A 17,590-nucleotide genomic window follows, 5' to 3' on the forward strand; every position below is an offset into this window, starting at 1 on the left:
GTGTTGGCAGTATGGTGGCTCCTGGAAGGAGTCACCCTTACCTCTGGCAGATCAGGACTGTTATAGACAGGGCATTTAGAGCATGTCGAAGTCTGCGATTGTTCCCAGAACGTTTGACAACAGAAAGGTCCAACAGATTGCGATGCCAAAATACTTTCAGATACCATGGATACTGCTCAAGCTGACCAGATTTATCCAAACCAAGTCTTAGTCCAGACAGTTCAGTAACTTTGTGAAGAGAACTCACCCCTATGTCAAGCCTTTGCAGACAGATTGTCTGATGTTCCCTTAGTACCCTCTGCTATACCACTCTTTTCAGGGATTCAACTAAGTTGAAGGAATTCCTAAATTGGTTGACAGCATATTTTGCCTTCTGGCCAGCTTAATTTCCACAAGACAAGGCAAAAGTAGGATATTGGATCAGTGTGTTAACTGGCCCAGCATTAGCGTGGGTGACACCTTTAGTAGCCACAGAAAATACTTGCCTGTCTGATTATTTGCGATTCCTGACTACATTTAAACAAATGTTTGAGAGGCCCAACCTTGACTACTCTCCTGAAGAAGACTTGTTTGCCATCCAGCAGGAGAGTCAAGATGTATTGGGCTACATTAGCCTTTTTCGTCAATTGGTAGCAGAAGGCACCTGGGTTGAGCAAACATTGGTCACCCTGTTTTACAGAAGTCTCAAGGAAGAAATGAAAGACAAACTAGTGCGTTGAGCCCAGGCTGATACCATGTCAGTATTGATAGACAAAGCAACTTCTGGTTCTTTTTTTTTCTTTTTTAATTTATTAGGTCATATGACATATACAGAAATCATACAGAAAAAAGACCTAACGTTAAATCGCCATGCCATAGGTCCTCTTTTTCATACTTATGCCCCAACCCACCCCAAATGGATCCCACATGGTAAAGAGGATAATTATCACAATATCAATCGTTCATAGATGGAAACATAAATATAAATACATAATTCAATCAATCGATCCATAATCAATCCATAATGGGCATCATTGCTCTGAATTCAACCAATTAGTAAGAGATCCCCAAATCTGTTCACCCTCCCTCCGAGCCCTATATCCTCTTCTCTTAAAAACAGATATTTCCCATTTACAACACTTAAGAATTTACTAAACCATACATGTAGGGTCGGGGGGACCGGATCCAGCCAATCTGTCGCTAGACATAGCCTCAACACAGCCATTGCAACAAAAAGCAACTTCCGCTCTGGTTCAGCCATGTTTTGGTCAGAAACTCCCAGCATAATAACCTGAGGTGTCAATGATACAGAATATCCCAGAACTTGGCCCAAGCGCAGTTCTATTTTATGCAACAGTCGGCACAAAGTGGGGCAAGTGGCAAACATATGTATGCTATCAGCCGCAAGTTCCCCACATTGTGAGCCATTTCTCCTCACAATCCCTCCCCATTTATGAATTCGGGAAGGAGTTATATACAAATTGAGCCAAGTCTTGAAACATTGCACCTGAAGATTAGCAGAGATAGAAGCAGATTGGCTTTACACAAGTGAATCTTCACATACACCTTGTCCCGCTTGTAGCCCCACCTGCCACCGATCGAAATGCTTGGTTAAATCATCCCTTCTTTTAGCATTTAGTAATTTATATATAGAAGATATAGTCGATCGGTTCCCGTTAATCGATTCCACTAACGGGATGTGTACCCAAGTGGCAGTTCTTTTGCAAAAAAAAAATCTGATCTGTAAACATTTGAAAAATTGTCTGTTCCCTATCCCAAATTTCTGTTTTATAGCTTCAAAGGTCATTAGCCCAGAATCAGAAATAATATACCCTATAGTAATAACACCTTGAGCTGACTACTTTTTAAAATAGGCATCCCGAAAAATTTCTGGGAAGAGAGTGTTCCTTGCAAAAGGAGAATATATGTGGAATCTTCCAATTTCAAGCATTTTACGAACCGCCATCCAAACTTGAAAGGCACCAAGCAGGACCTTAAACCTCACCCTTTTAAAATATGCAAAATCTATATGTTGAAAAACAAAAGTCCCCTAGCCTCAACCCCAATAATTAAATGATATATTGAAGTATCTGAATGATCTAAAGCTCCTGTATCCAATAGGTCAGCTATTTGTCTCAGTGTTATGGACCAATAATATACTTGAAAGTTGGGTACTGTCCAACCGCCCCCCCCCCCCATCTCTAGGCAAACACATGAATTTCAAAGCCCTTCTTGGTCTTTTTCCAGCCCATAAAAACCATGAAGTAAACCGATCTAATTTTTTGAACCAAGTTTGGTCTATCCACAAAGGGATAGCTCTAAGACAATATAAAATCTTGGGGAAAAATATCATTTTGATGATGTTGCATCTAGCCATCAATGTCAGCTGTAAATTATTCATTTGGCGAGCATCCGCTTCTAATTTACGGATTGGGGGATTCAGGTTGATCTCCACTATTTTATGGTAAATTTTATTGAGGCCAACCACCTGCTTGAAAACTCCCAGACCGGGTTTCATCCCAAACATGGGACTGAAACCGCACTATTGGCAGTGATGGAGGTGGCAAGGAAGATCTTGGACCAGGGAGGATCAGCGGCCATTATCCTCCTGGACCTTAGTGCCGCCTTCGACACTGTCAATCATGGCACACTCCTACGATGGCTGGCGAACATCGGGATTTTGGGTAAGGCTATATCCTGGCTTGAATCTTTTCTCACCGATCGTTCCTTTCAAGTCTTTGAGGGTCCCTTCATCTCCCCAAACAAGTCCCTTCTCTGCGGTGTGCCTCAGGGCTCATCCTTGAGCCTAACACTGTTTAATGTTTATATGGGGCCACTAGCTGAGGTAGTCCGTCCATTTGGAATTAAAATCATCACATACGCAGACGATACCCAGCTAGTGGTTTCCCTCAACCAACTGAATACAAATCCCGACAACATCAGGACTTGTCTGGAAGAAGTCTCCAACTGGATGACCCAGTCATAACTCAAATTGAACGGTGATAAAAACGAGCTAATGTTCTTAGGTAACCCCTCCCCACAAGCTCTTACGACTCCTTGGCCTCCCTTACTTGGGCCACCTCCCACTCCCAAAGAACAAATTAAGAGCCTAGGCATATGGATGGACAAATCCCTGAACCTAAGTGCACAAGCTACTAAACTATCAGCAACCTGCTTTGGCCTACTCAGGCTAATCCGGAAGATCCTCCCCTTACTGCCCTTCGAAGCTAGGAAAATAATGGTCCAGGGTCTTGTCCTCTCCAGATTGGACTTTGGAAATGCCCTCTACCTAGGTGCCCCCAATCTACTCTCAAAACTCTCCAGATTGTACAGAACTGAACGGCGCGAACACTCCTCCAAATCCCCCGTCGCCTTTCAATTAAGTCCGGACTGAGGAGCCTTCATTGGCTGCCAGTAAGACGAAGAATTGAGTTTAAGACTCTCTGTATCGTCCATCAAGCCTACTGGAAAACTGGACCTCCCATCAATCACTCTTTGGTCACCGCATATAACCCTGTAATACATCTTAGATCATCATCCTCTTCTTTGGTGACAGTCCATAAGATCAAAAAATCAGCAATGCAGCAAAACTCTGGAACTCCCTCTCCTTTAATCTGAGTGCGGAACAAAATTTACTGCTGTTCCGCAAGCATCTACAAACACTACTGTTCTCTCACCCGGACTAATTTATTTTCTATTCATTCAGCACGCAACAGTCTGTAGCGCTAGGACGCCTCAGGGTAAGTATCGCGCTTTATAAATCCTCTTTCCATTTCCATTTCCTTTCCATTCCATTTCCTCGGGGTTTTGAGCTAATCTCTATCCATAAATATTTGGATTTGCCTACTATGCAGGGGTCAGCTAAACTGATTTTTTCATTACAAATTATTTGAGTTTTTGCTGCATTTAAATGATAGCCTTATATCACACCAAAGTGCAATCTTAAGATTTGAATTTCTTGTAGCGCTATCTGCAGGGAATCAGTCAAAATAGCTAAATCATCAGCATAGCCTAGAATTTCAGTATCCCTACCCTTAGCCTACACCGGTTGGATAAATACATTGTTAAAAATGTTCTTGATTAAAGGATCGATGTAGATTGAAAACAATAAGGGAGAGCAAAGACACCCCTGCCTTGTTCCTCTGACTATATTTATTGTTGCCAATTGAATCCCCATCACCGATACTTGAGCTGTTGGTTGAACATACATGCTCTGGATAGCTCAAATATATTTCTCCCCAAGCCCGTAGTGCTTCGATGTGGCCCATAAAAAAGGCCAGGAGACCCTATTAAAAGCTTTTTCCGCATCTAGCCGAATTAAAGACATAGGGTCTCCTGTAACCTTGGTGTAGTCAAATAACGCAATTGTACGGCATATATGTTTGATAGTTTCTCGGCCTGGTACGAAGCCATGTTGTTGCGGCGAAACCAATTTTTTAATCACCACTGCCAGCCGATTTACGAGAATTTTTTAATAGATTTTAATATCACTATTGATTAATGTAATTGGTCTATAAGACTCAGGATCCGATGGTATCTTGCCCTTCTTAAGAAATGTTACAATCCTAGCCCTCCGCCAGGATTCAGGAGGCTTATCACCGTTCTGAACCACTCGAAACATCTCAAGCATAACAACAACTTTTGGTTCTGAGGGAGCTAGAATCTTGATCCGAAACCTGAGGCCATTCCAGAAGAACCATCTGCTTCTTCTAGAGAAGAATCCATTCAAATAGGCCTTGCCCATGGACCCATCTCAGAGTCTAAAAGGGAACATTGCTGAAGACTAGGGCTGTGTCTGTGCTGTGGCTCATTTGACCATTTAAAACATGCCAGTCCAGTTCAACCTCAAATGGTTTAGGGAAACTCCAGATCCCATCCTTTTTAAAAGGGGGATGGACGGAAACAACTATGATCTTTTTGATTGGTTTTCCAGAAGCTATGCAAGAGTCCTTGTTTCTTTTGCCCAAGCAGTTGGAACTTCCTACAGGACAAAACCAGCACATCTTGGCTCTTCTTGATATTGGAATAAGTGAAATATATCTGGATTCAGACTGGGCCCAAGAAAGGAAAATCTTAAAAATAATTAAGGGTACTCCAGAACAGGCACAAACCATGGATGCGTCTCTTTCTTCGTGTTGGAATTTTATAAATTGTAAATTTACTATGTCTATTACTCCCAAGACATGGGGGAACTCCTGTCTCTCTTTGCTCTTGCTTCATCTCTGTAAAACACTCAACTATATAGCAGATAGTACCCTAGAAATAATGATTAATTGCTCGTCTGCTTTTATGTTGGTTTTTCTTTAAAATTGTGACGTGACTATGTTCTTGAGTTCTCGGACATGGGGTAACTCATGTCTTTCTTTCCTCTTTGTTCTTTCCTCTTTTCTTCTTTCCCTTCTGAGTTGTAAAGTAATTTTGTCTTTTAAATATATGTTTATGTTACTTTCAGCCCTGACGTAGTTCTCATCATGAGAACAAAACGTTTCGGCTGACCGTAAACTCACCAATTCTGTGAGAACTACCTGATTGTAAATAAAGATTCATTTGAAAAACAAAATACTTGCTTCTTGGACTTCATCACCTGACGCACGCCCAACCCCTCTATTTACAAACCATGGATAGATCTCGATGGCATCTGGCCCAGATCGGACTGGACTGTTCCCATGAGGCACAGGGTCAGACTGATTTGCATATGGCCATGTCTGAACTTGGTTGGCAGAGTGAGCTAAAGAATGATGATGGAATAAACCAAGATCAGTTGACTGGGGGTGAGTGCTTGCAATGTTCAACACTCTGTCCATCATCCCCCTTTGGTTTTGCTTTGTTTGCCCTAAGTTAGCAGGTTATGCCCAGATGTGGGTCCCTTGCTCACTTTGCTACTGGATTCAAGCTAGCCTGGCTGATGATGGCTGTTAGCCGGAAACTGGTCCCAGGAGGCTTGTTTTCGGTCCAAGGAAGACATGGCTTGGCAGTTCGGGCTGGACTGTTCCCATGAGGCACAGGGTCAGACTGATTTGCATATGGCCATGTCTGAACTTGGGTGGCGGAGTGAGCTAAAGAATGATGATGGATTAAACCCAGATCAGTTGACTGGAGGTGAGTGCTTGCAATGTTCAACACTCCTTCCATCATCCCCCTTTGTTGTTGCTTTTTTTGCCCTAAGTTGGCAGGGTATGCCCAGATGTGGGTCCCTTGCTCACTTTGCCACTGGATTCCAGCTAGCCTGGCTGATGATGGCTGATTAGCCAGAAACCAGTCCCAGGATGCGTGTGTCCAGTCCAGGAAAGACATGGCTTGGCAGTTCGTGTTGGACTGTTCCCATGAGGCACAGGGTCAGACTGATTTGCATATGGCCATGTCTGAACATGGGTGGCGGAGTGAGCTAAAGAATGATGATGGATTAAACCCAGATCAGTTGACTGGGGGTGAGTGCTTGCAATGTTCAACACTCCGTCCATCATCCCCTTTGGTTTTGCTTTATTTGCCCTACGTTGGCAGTGTATGCCCAGACGTGGATCCTTTGCTCACTTTACCACTGGATTCAAGCTAGCCTGGCTGATTAGCCAGAAACCGGTCCCAGGATGCTTGTTTCCAGTCCAGGGAAGACATGGCATGGCAGTTCGGGCTGGACCATTCCCATGAGGCACAGGGTCAGACTGATTTGCATATGACCATTTCTGAACTTGGGTGGCTGAGAAAGCTAAAGAATGATGATGGATTAAACCCAGATCAGTTGACTAGGGGTGAGTGCTTGCAATGTTCAACACTCCATCCATCATTCCACTTTTGTTTTTCCCAGTTAAAAAATGACAACATCTATGAAACAGACCTTCGGAAAACATTGTGAGTTTAAGTATTTTGACATGATCGCCTCTCCTAATTGTATAATAATGCTAGAAATTCCATGGCTGATCTGTCATAACCCTTTCATCACCTGGTAAAAACAACTATATCTTCGTCCTCACTTTTTGGCACTGGTGTTGTTTTTCCACTGAAGACAATTGGACTCCTAAAGAAGTACCAAAGAGTTCAGGGAATGACAATAGTTCACTCAACCTCCTTCAAGGGCTTCCTGCTTCTCTTTTTCAAAAACCTAAGGAGGTGTCTTTGCCACTACATCAAGAATTTGACTGCGCCATTGCTTTAGAGCCAGGAGAAATAGTTCCCATTGGACGGATTTATTCTTTTTCTGAGTCAGAAAAGAAGATCTGGAGACAATACTTAGAGGAGACTTTGCAGAATGAATGAATAACTTGATCCTATTTACCCGCTGGGGCCTGTGTTTTTTGTACCTAAGAAGACAAAAGACTGAGTGAGATCTTGTATCGATTATAAAGGATTGAATAAAATTGCCATCAAAGATTGATATTCATTGCCCCTCATCAAGAACATTTTAGAATCAGTGTGGGGTGCCAAGATTTTCACAAAATTAGACCATCCATCGCGCATTGAAAAAGGAGATCAATGGAAGAAAGCTTTCAGGGCCCCTCTGGGACATTTTGAATACTGGGTAATGCCTTTTGGATTAAGTAATTCCCCAGCAATCTTTCAACATTTCATGGACCACACCTTTGCTGACATATTAAAGCACTTTGTAATCTGAAATAGAATGACATATTGGTTTACTCCAAAGATTCTTTGCATCACCATCATCATGTTTGTCAAGTGCTCGAAAGTCTTTGTCGAGAATCAATTTTGTTGAAAATTGTAGAAATATGAATTTGATCAGTCTGAAATAGAATATCTAGCCTTCAGAATAAATGACGCAAGGATGCCCATGGATCATCGGAAAGTATAATCCATACTAGACTGACCAATCCCATCCAATGTCAAGGAAACAGTGTTTTCTTGGCTTTGCCAATTTTTTTTGACAATTCATTAGAGTTTCCCTCATTAATCAGTGATATCACTCGACTTCTTGAACAGGATGTACTTCATTATAGTTTCAGTGGGCCGATCAAGCAGCTTTTATCAAACTAAAGTTAGCCTTTACTTGAGTACCAACACTTCATCGTCCATATACCACAGAGAAGTTTATAGTAGAAACCGATGCATCTGATCATGCTTTTAGGGCTGTCCTTCTTCAACAACAAGATGATGAGAGCTTTGAACATTTCATCTTCTATCTCTCACATATTTTATCAGAATCTGAAAAGAACTACTTTGATCTAGAACGGGAACTATGAGCTATGAAAATAGTCTGCACAGAATAGAGACATTTTCTAACAGGAACCTGGGAACCCTTTGAAAAATGGACCAATCACCAAAATCTCTAATGTCTCCAGAATATACAATGTTGGAATAGTCGCCAAGCCAGCTGGGCATATTTTTTCAATCAACATGATTTTTTATCGCCTAAATCCCTGCCACTAAAAATATTGTAGCAGACGCTCTCTCTTACCGATATCCTCTGTTACCATTTTCTTCCAACAAAACATCCTCTTTCCATAACAAATTATTAGAGTAAAACCTAACCTTCTTGGATAGAGTACAAGAAAGACAGAGCCTCAGTGTAGGTTACCCCCAGAAAAGAGACAACTTACTGTTTAAGGGGAAAACACTTTTCATATCCACCAAGGCACTTAGACTCAAAGTACATAAAATGTTTCATGATTCTCCTGTGGCTGGTCACTGAGGTGTTAAATCTACCATCAAACTAATATCCCAATCTTTTTGGGAGCCCTCAATCAGGGAAAACTCAGAGCTCTATGTTAACTCCTGTCCAGTCTGTGCTCAAAATAAGTCTTCCCGTAGAGTATGGCTCAACTGAATTACTGCAACATTGTTTACTCTGTCCTCCAGAAGGTTTACAAAAGGCTTCAAAGAATGCCTAACCAGGAGGACAGAACAGGCCTGATTCTGAAACTGTGTTTTTTTAATAAGTTTACACTTTTGAGTGTGTGTACTAATTTTCGGTATTCACAAACTGCACTTCTGTGTTAACTCACACTTTTGTAGTAAGTCCAGCACTACACATGGCTAACCACTGGTACTGCAACCCTCATTATTTTCTATGGGAGGGTGTTGCAGTACCACTGGAATGCCAAGCTTAGTGCTGGCCTTACTACTGTTTGTTTTTTATTTCTAAAATAACATACACTTGGAGTTCGTGAATACCGAAAATTAGTAAACTTTGAAAGTGTAACTTTACTCAAAAGTGTATTTACCTTTGTGAATCGGGCCCTTATGTGTAAATATGTGGGGCTCTAATTTTTAGATCGAGCCTAGCGCAGCGCACATGCGCTGCCCTAGGAGAGGCCCTCTTGGAACCATTCCAGACTTCCAAGAGACTTCTCCGTGTGGGTCGTACTCCTCCCACACATTCCAATGGTCTTTGTGTGTGGCTTTCAATAATAAAAGGATACAAATGGCCAAAGACGGGTGCATGTCCCACCTTTTCTCTAAACTTTCACTCCCATGGCCTAGGAGTCTCGGGATAGAGCAGTAACACACAGGCTGGTAGCTGGTCATGGATCAGGTTACTAATTTAACATAGCACAGTAGCTTTCACTTTCACAGCCGTGCTTGTTAGTATATTTGTTTTTACTGTGTTACTGTGTTAATACATTCCCTGACTTTCTCTCTCTGCTGCATGACGTGTGCCTTTAATGCCTTATGATCTTTTATTGTTATTGGACTTTTTCAATGTAGCATCATCCTCTCTCGGCATTTACCAAAGCCACTTGTTTTTATCTGCTTTATGATCCAACTTGCTTAGATTCTGAGGGCTGCTTAATAAAGCATCTCTTCATGCAGCCATACACTGCAGTTAAGAAACCATTTAAACCATTTTTTAAACATTTTTCTTTTGTCAGAAAAATGTTGTGAATTCATAACTTGAGTTACCCCGCATTCCATGTGACTTTAGGTCTTTAATTTAGTGCTGAGTGAGGGCGGTACAATCAACAACGAGCATTATATTGCCATCTCTTCAAGTATTTTTTTAGATCTCTCAAAGTTGCCATTAGATGGCGACTGTTCCATTTGACAAGGTTTTAGTCACTTACAAGTTTTTACGTTCCAGAAACCAGCTCTGATGTGTTTTTTCTCTTTGCGTAAACGTGTATGCACAGACGATCGTTTGAACAATTAACCGTGATTGCGTTATGATCGGTTCGTTACGGCACTGTTTCTTATGGAATCTTTATTTGCTTTTGTGCTGCATGGATATGCTGTATTTGCATTCAACAAAATGAGCCACAATAAGAACCCCTTATCTCGCGTACAGGGTTGCCCCTTGCTAGTTGAAGGATTCTGCGGTACACGTTCCGAATCGATGGTGGAGGGATATCATCCAGAGGTCACTGTAAATTTGTGAAGCACATCTGAAGTAAAACGAGTCTTCAGTTACCATTTGAACGCCCCCACCCCCCTCTCCCCATCCAGCAATAAAATCAAAAGTTTAGCACCCCTGCTGTATACCCACCTCTTACGAGGTCATACACTATTGAGATTAAAGTCGATTTTTCCACAGTGTTTTGAGACTTTTTGTGTTCTCTAGCATCTCTAGCGCATCCAAGCCATTCTTACTGCTTTGTGTAGTTTTGACTGGTTTAAACTGTCTAAATGTGATGATGATCAGTAGGAAGTGTTTATACTGGCATGTGGCAGTGATCGTAGTTCCTTTTTTTTTTTATTTCCAAAAGATTTTTTATTTTAGAAAAGTAACACCAATTTACAGTTTAGTACAGTAGTAATGCTGACAGGAATTGGGGGGGGGATACAGTAGGAGTTCCTCATTACAAGGTCTTTTTGATCATCGGGCATATACATTGTGCGTGCTGGTCAACTTGTTTGCCTGTAGGGCCCCAAGTGGGGAAGAGGGAACATTGTGAGAAGAGAAAAGGAGAAGAGTAATGGGGGGGGAAAGGGGGTGTTCGTTTGTTGCCCCTGATTGTGGTGCAGTTCACGGTGGCTTGTCTGACCCTAGGTGTGCGTCTAGGGCAGCCCACATCTCAGTTTTTGCGCTGTGGTTTGGCGAGAACTTCCACGTGATGTTGTCTGCACCCCTAAGGAAGGTCACCCAGTTTAGCCAGCTCTTGAATGTTGCCCTTGCCGTGTCCTTCCAATTCCCCAGTATGGTTTTGACTGATTCAGTAAGTAGGATGTCTACTAGGTCTCTCTCCTCTTTGCTACCTAGGTCTGGGGCCATGAAGGCTGCGGTTAGCCCTATGAAACCTGGTTGTATGGCGCTCCCTATGACAGTGTTGATGAAGTTGTTTACCTTTGTCCAAAATGCTCTGACCTTGCAGCAGTCGAATAGCATGTGTTCCAGGGTTCCCGTTTCTTTGTGGCAGTTCCAACACATGTCACTGTCTCTTATGCCTGCTTTCCCTAGTTTTTCCGGGGTCCAATAAGCTCTGTGTAGGAGCCAGTACTTGTTTGTGCAAGTTGTGGAGTGACTTTATTTGTTGTGGCTGACCTCCATATTTTGCCCCTCTATTCCTCACTGAGGTGCCTGGTGTATCGCGTTTCCCAGTAGTTTGTTGTTTTTGCGTTCAGTGTGGACTTTTGGGGGCGCAGGAGTTTGTAAATCTGCGCAGTGTGGTGGCCTGTCTTGTTGAGGTAGCACATGTACTGTATAAGGGTGGGCTTCTCTTTGTTAAGATTGGCTTTGTTTATGGCTGTTCTGAGTTTGAGGAAGGTGTATAGTTCTATGTCTGGTAGATTTTGTATTTGTTTGAGGTTTTGGAACGTGAGTAGAGTATGGTTCTTTTCCAGCTGTGCCGGTGTGGTGATGCCCAGACTTATCCAGGTTTCGTCGTGCACCCTCCTCCCTTTGTACTGTACTTTTGTGTTCGACCATATTGATTCCCATTTGGTGCCTCTAATTTGTTGTCCCATTTGCTTGTCTACTCTTATCAGGGCTTCTGTGGTGTATTTGATGATGGGGTCCTGCCTCGCTGGGTGTTTGTTTGCTGTAAGCATTGCTATTGGTTTAGCCCTCCTAGAATATTCCTTTCCAGTGTCAGCCATTCAGGTTCATAGTCCTGCGTGTTCGTGATCCAGAAGATTCCCTGTTTGGCTAGACAAGCCGTTTAGAAGTCTGTGAAGTTCATAACATTCAGACCACCTAGATCCTTGCTGAGCCCCAGTTTTTGTAGGCTGATTCTTGTTTTTTTGTCTCTCCATACGAACTTATTTAGCAGTTTGTCAAGTCTTTTGTGGAAGTCGTCGGTCATTTTTAGGGGCAGCATGCTGAGCGTGTAGTTGACCGCTAGTGTTACCATCATCTTTATTGTCTCCACTCTACCCCACCAACTGATGTATTTGGAGGACCACAGGTCTAGTCTCTCCTTTATATTCCTCAGGATGGCTTCTTTGTTGTGCTCCAGCGTTGCTTTGAGGTACCTACCGAAAAGGAGGCCCAGGTATTTGAGAGGTTTTGTCTGCCAGGCTAGACCAGATTTGCCCAATACCGCTCTTGTTGTGTGCGTGTTCATGGGCTTACATTCCGACTTGTCCTTGTTTAATTTGTATCCTGAGGCTTTGCCGTACTCGTCTATGGAGGTCATCAGTGCAGCGATGGATGTGGATGGTTTTTTCGTCGTTATTAGCACATCGTCTGCATACGCTGCCAATTTCACTGTTTTGTTCTTGACTTGGACTCCCGCTATGTCTGGGTTTTCCCTTATCATTGTTAGCAGTGGCTCTAGCGCTAGTAGGAAGAGGCCCGGTGACAGAGGGCATCCTTGCCTTGTTCTCTCTCTAGAGTCAGTGGTTCTGATGTTCCGCCGTTGACTACAACCCTTGCTCGCGGCTTGTTGTATAGTGCCATGACCATGCCTCTGTATTTGGTGCCAAGGCCGAATCTACCCATGCATAGGTCCAGGAAGGGCCAGGAGACTCTGTTGAAGGCCTTCTCCGCGTCCAGCGCTATCATCACTGCCTGGTCAGCGCTGTGTGTTGTCTGGTTGATGAGGTGGCAGAGTAATCTTGTGTTGTCTTGAGATAGTCTGTTTTTAATATATCCCACTTGTGAGTTGTGGATGAGGTGGGGAAGGACGCTCTTTAGTCTATTCGCCAGAATCTTTGCGTAAATCTTGCAGTCTACATTGATGAGTGAGATCGGGCGGTAACTCTGCGGGTATTGCGGGTCTTTCCCATCCTTGGGGATCACGATGATATGGGCCTCCGCCATGGTGTCAGTCATGCGCCCTTCGCGGTGCAGTGGTTGAAGACCTCTGATAAGGTGGGTTTTAGTTCCACTAGGAATGTTTTGTAGAACGCCGCTGTGTACCCGTCTGGTCCCGGCGCTTTGTTTGGTTTAAGTGTTGTAACTGCTTTGTCTATCTCTGCGTCTGTGATGTCTCCCTCTAGTGTTTCCTTCTGGGTCGTTGATAGTGTTGGTAAGATAATCTTGCTGAGTAGTTCTGCCGCTCCATTTGCTGCTAGACCTTTGTCCACACTGTACAGCTCCTGATAGAATTGTTTGAAGACTTCGAGAATTCCCTTGTTTGTTGTCTGTGACTTGTTTGTTCTGTCCGTAATCGCCGCAATCGAGTGTTGTCTCTGTCTGGCCTTCAAGTATGAAGCTAGTTATTTCCCAGCTTTATTGGCGGAGCAGAGGTTTATTGATTTGAATCTGTTGATCCACGTGCCCGCCCGTTCGCTCAGGATCTTTTTGAGTTCGTACTTCCTCTTTGTTAGTGTGGTCAGTGTGTTTTTGTCTGTGAGGTTCGCGCAGTGCCCTCTTTCTAGGTTGCCTATTTGTTCTGCTATCTTCTTGTTTCTGCTTTTGTTCATTCTTGCCTTGATGTTGATGAGTTTTCCTCGGAGTGTGGCTTTTAGGGCGTCCCAGATGGTAGCTTTGTTCACCTCATCGTTACGGCTAACTTGATTTCAGTAATGTTGTCTGGGTGTTGTAGAATATCACTGTTAAGTCTCCATCTACGACTTGGTGTATCATTGTGTCTTCCGCTCAAAGCGAGTGAGATGTGTGAATGGTCTGAAATGGTTATGGGGGCAATGTCCGTTTGGTCAATCAGGTGAGTGTGTGTGTCTGACATCAGGATGTAGTCGATCCTGCTGTATGAGTTGTATGTTTGTGAGTAGAACGTGTATTCCCTCGCGTCTGGGTGTTGTAGCCTCCACGGATCTCTAATCTGGAGTTTGGTGCATATATCTTTGAGGATGTTCTGGTTGTGGGAGTCATGGCTGGGTCTGTATGGGTGCCTGTCGAGGTGTTGTTCCAGGACTTGATTCATGTCTCCCGCTAGTAGGAGAAGGTCTCCTTGAGGTAGCTCAGCTAGTTTGTTTCCTACGCTATGCCAGAAGTCTTTATCGTCTGCATTAGGCCCGTATACGTTGGCGACGTGTATGGTTTCTTCCCCTTTCTTTAGACTCGTTACTAGTATTCTGCCTTCCTCGTCTCTGTGGCTGTTTACTAGGGTCATGTTGGCTTTCTTGCTGACTATGGTTATAACCCCTCGCTTTTTGTGTTTGGCTGGTGAGCAGAAAACCTCGCCTATCCACCTCGCCCTGAGGCGGTTCGCGTCCTCTTCTGAGAGTTTGGTTTCTTGTAGGACAAACACATCCCCCTTTAGTTTCCCTAAGTATTCTAGGGTCTTCCTGCGCTTGATGGGATGGTTGAGGCCCTTCACATTGAGGGACACTACTTTGAGGTTTGAGGATATCTTGGTGTTCGGTTGTGTCATCATGGTGGTTTGTCATGTTCGCCTCTTCTTTCTGGTGTTACTAACTTTGCTACCTTATTTGGCTGCTGCAAACTCTGGATTTTGCCAGGTCTTGTTCTGGAGTTGGCGGGTACTTCTATGTGGGTGCTGGTTGAGTCACCCACCCCCTCCATGGTGGGTGTGTTTCGATAGGGACATAGTAATAGTAATAGTAAAGACATAGAAAAAAGGAAAAGCATACTTCTGTACTAGGAATTGCGTATCTGTAATCTTCATCCTTGCCGGTGCGGCAAAGCTGAAGGTGATGTTGTTTTCCCGCAGCTTGTCTGTCAGGGCTAGGAAGCCTTTCCTGGTCTCGACTGTGAGCTTGGAGAAGTCCTGTGTGATGATTACCTTTTGCCTGTTGAAACGCAGGGCTTGCCCTTTCCTGGCAAAAGCGAAGATTGCTTCAGTGTGGCTTGCTCGTAGTGGCTTGCAGATGATAGGTCTTGGGCCTCTGCTGTTTGTTAGCTTTGTTGCGGGTACTCTGTAGGCTTTATCCACTTCGAAAGGTCTGTCGAACTTCAGGCCGGTCAGTTTTGGCAGGAGGTCTTCCAGTAGGGCTGCGCATGAGCCCTGGGGGTCTTCTTCTCCTTCTGGCACACCTAGGAGTCTAATGTTTCCCTACCTGCTTTGGTCGTCTTGTGCCGCCATCATCTTTTGCAGGCTGTTAGTTGTTCTTATTACTATGCCTAGGTCTTTGTGGGTTACGCTGGTCAGGTCTTCCAGATCACTGATCCTATTCTCGGCATTTCGTTAGACCGCTTTGTGCCTCTTTGCTTCAGACACCTTCTCCTCCGTGCGTGTCTTGCTGGGGGGCGATCCGCCGTTGTAATCACCGTTAGTTTGCTCAGGATTGTGGAGACTCCGGACTTAGGCTTCCGTCCTCCTCGCCATCCAAGCCACGCCCCCCGTGTAGTTCCATTAACTAGAGCAAGCTGCAGTGACCTCCTGAGCACTTCATTGGGCGATTGCATTTGTGTACTTGTATATGAAGCACTGCCGCCAATCGCTATCAGAGCCTGGTGAGTGAACATCATGGATGTTTTGTAGAGACAGAAAGCACACTCAGTCAACAGAACTTCTGTGACAAGGGTACAAACAGCTTGAGGGCAGAAGGCGACCACCCGCAGCAGTCCCTGCAGACACACACAACAAGCATCTTGCATTGTACCAGCGTTCAGCACACATGAGGCAGAAGAATTTTTCCTCACATCAAAGAATATAATATTTTTGGGCGTGATCAGCCTTAGAAGAAGCGGGTCCAACTACTAGAAAGGCAAATATTTTATTTCTGGGATCATATTAAAGAAACTTTGCCCTGCTGCAAAACAGGATAAGTCATTGGTACGATTTTGTTACTGAAGCAAATTTACATCATAGCATTTTTGCAGTTAACATATTTATAAGTGGAAGCAATGTACATTCTCCACGTTTGAAATGCAACACATTGGCTTTTGAAGTAATTTTTTTTATTGTATAAAAAGGAAACATACAAAATAAGTTATCTCTATTTTTTAAAGTTATTTATGGCATAGGATTTCACAGTTGAAATACTGATGCAGCACCTCAACACAACACCAACTGCACAGATCTCAGCACCACCTTAGCACCAACGAAGCACCACCACAACACCACCACAGCATCACTAAGCACCACCATAACACCACTCAGCACCACCAGAACTTCACTCAACACCACCTCAGCATCACTTAGTGCCACCTCAACATTAGAACAGGCAGGAAGAAGTTGCCAACATAGCAACAACAAAAAAACGACAAGACCTTTTTTATGTTTGTTCTTTTTTAATTGGGTCGTTCAGTTGCGCATTATGTCTTCTTGGTTATATATAAAGTAACAAAAATGCTTGTAACACTTTTTTATTATAACTTATCAACAAGCTGCACAGCAGCCACAATGCTCTAAAACACATTGGCAAAGCCAATGCATCTGGCTAACACATATACGGTCCCAAAGGCGAGACCTATTGGCTATGCCAATGCTTGTTTCACTAGCTCTCAGTGGGTGGAGTTCAAAGTCTTTTACATTGTTCAAGGTCTTTGGGGGTAAAGGACCTGCCTAGTACATACCCAATCAAATGAGCACTGCCCGATGCGCCTAACAGAACATTAGGTTTAGAAAAGGCACATCTCGTTACCCAACGAATATTCGAACGACAGAAACATGGAAGAAGGACCCAATAAGTTTAGGGCTCCATGTTTTGAAAGTCTGTGTGGAGCCAAATTACATCCCCCTCAGAAAAGACCAAAAGTCGAAGCTGTTCCGTGAAGCCTGCATGTGAAGTAAGGCTCATGGGGAGAGTGATCGATGGCAGCAGACAGGAGCTATTCTTTCCCCGGCCGGACTCTTATTTCCCCATCAGCAGGACATCTAGTCTTTTTTCTCGCACACAGCGCTCTGAAATAAACAGAAAACACAGAGCAACCCTGAAGCGCACAAATAACTACATAAACACACTACCGAAGTCGTAGCTGTTTTGCAGGAAACTATCTGGCATATTGCTCTATGCGCTGCCCATGATAAGAAACACGGGAGTTTTTACAGTTTGCGTGAACACCTGCTATAAACATAGGTCTAGAAATAGGGCAGTATCCATAATATATATATATATATATATATATATATATATATATATATATATATATATATATATATATATATATATATATATATATATTATATATATATATATATATATATATATATATATTATATATATATATATATGTATATATATATACATATATTTATTTTATCCTAATCCCACAATAAATAAAAAAAGGTGCTGCGTTTACACACTGAGAGACAGGCTGAGCTGAGCGCGTGACAGAAATCATGCTCATAAAATCACAAAAAGGAAGACAGGTTTATTGCCTTCCTGGTGCATATTAAATTAGACAATTCCACAGTAT

The sequence above is a fragment of the Lissotriton vulgaris genome, unplaced genomic scaffold, assembly GCF_964263255.1.
Source record: "Lissotriton vulgaris unplaced genomic scaffold, aLisVul1.2 SCAFFOLD_1023, whole genome shotgun sequence".
NCBI lineage: Eukaryota > Metazoa > Chordata > Amphibia > Caudata > Salamandridae > Lissotriton > Lissotriton vulgaris.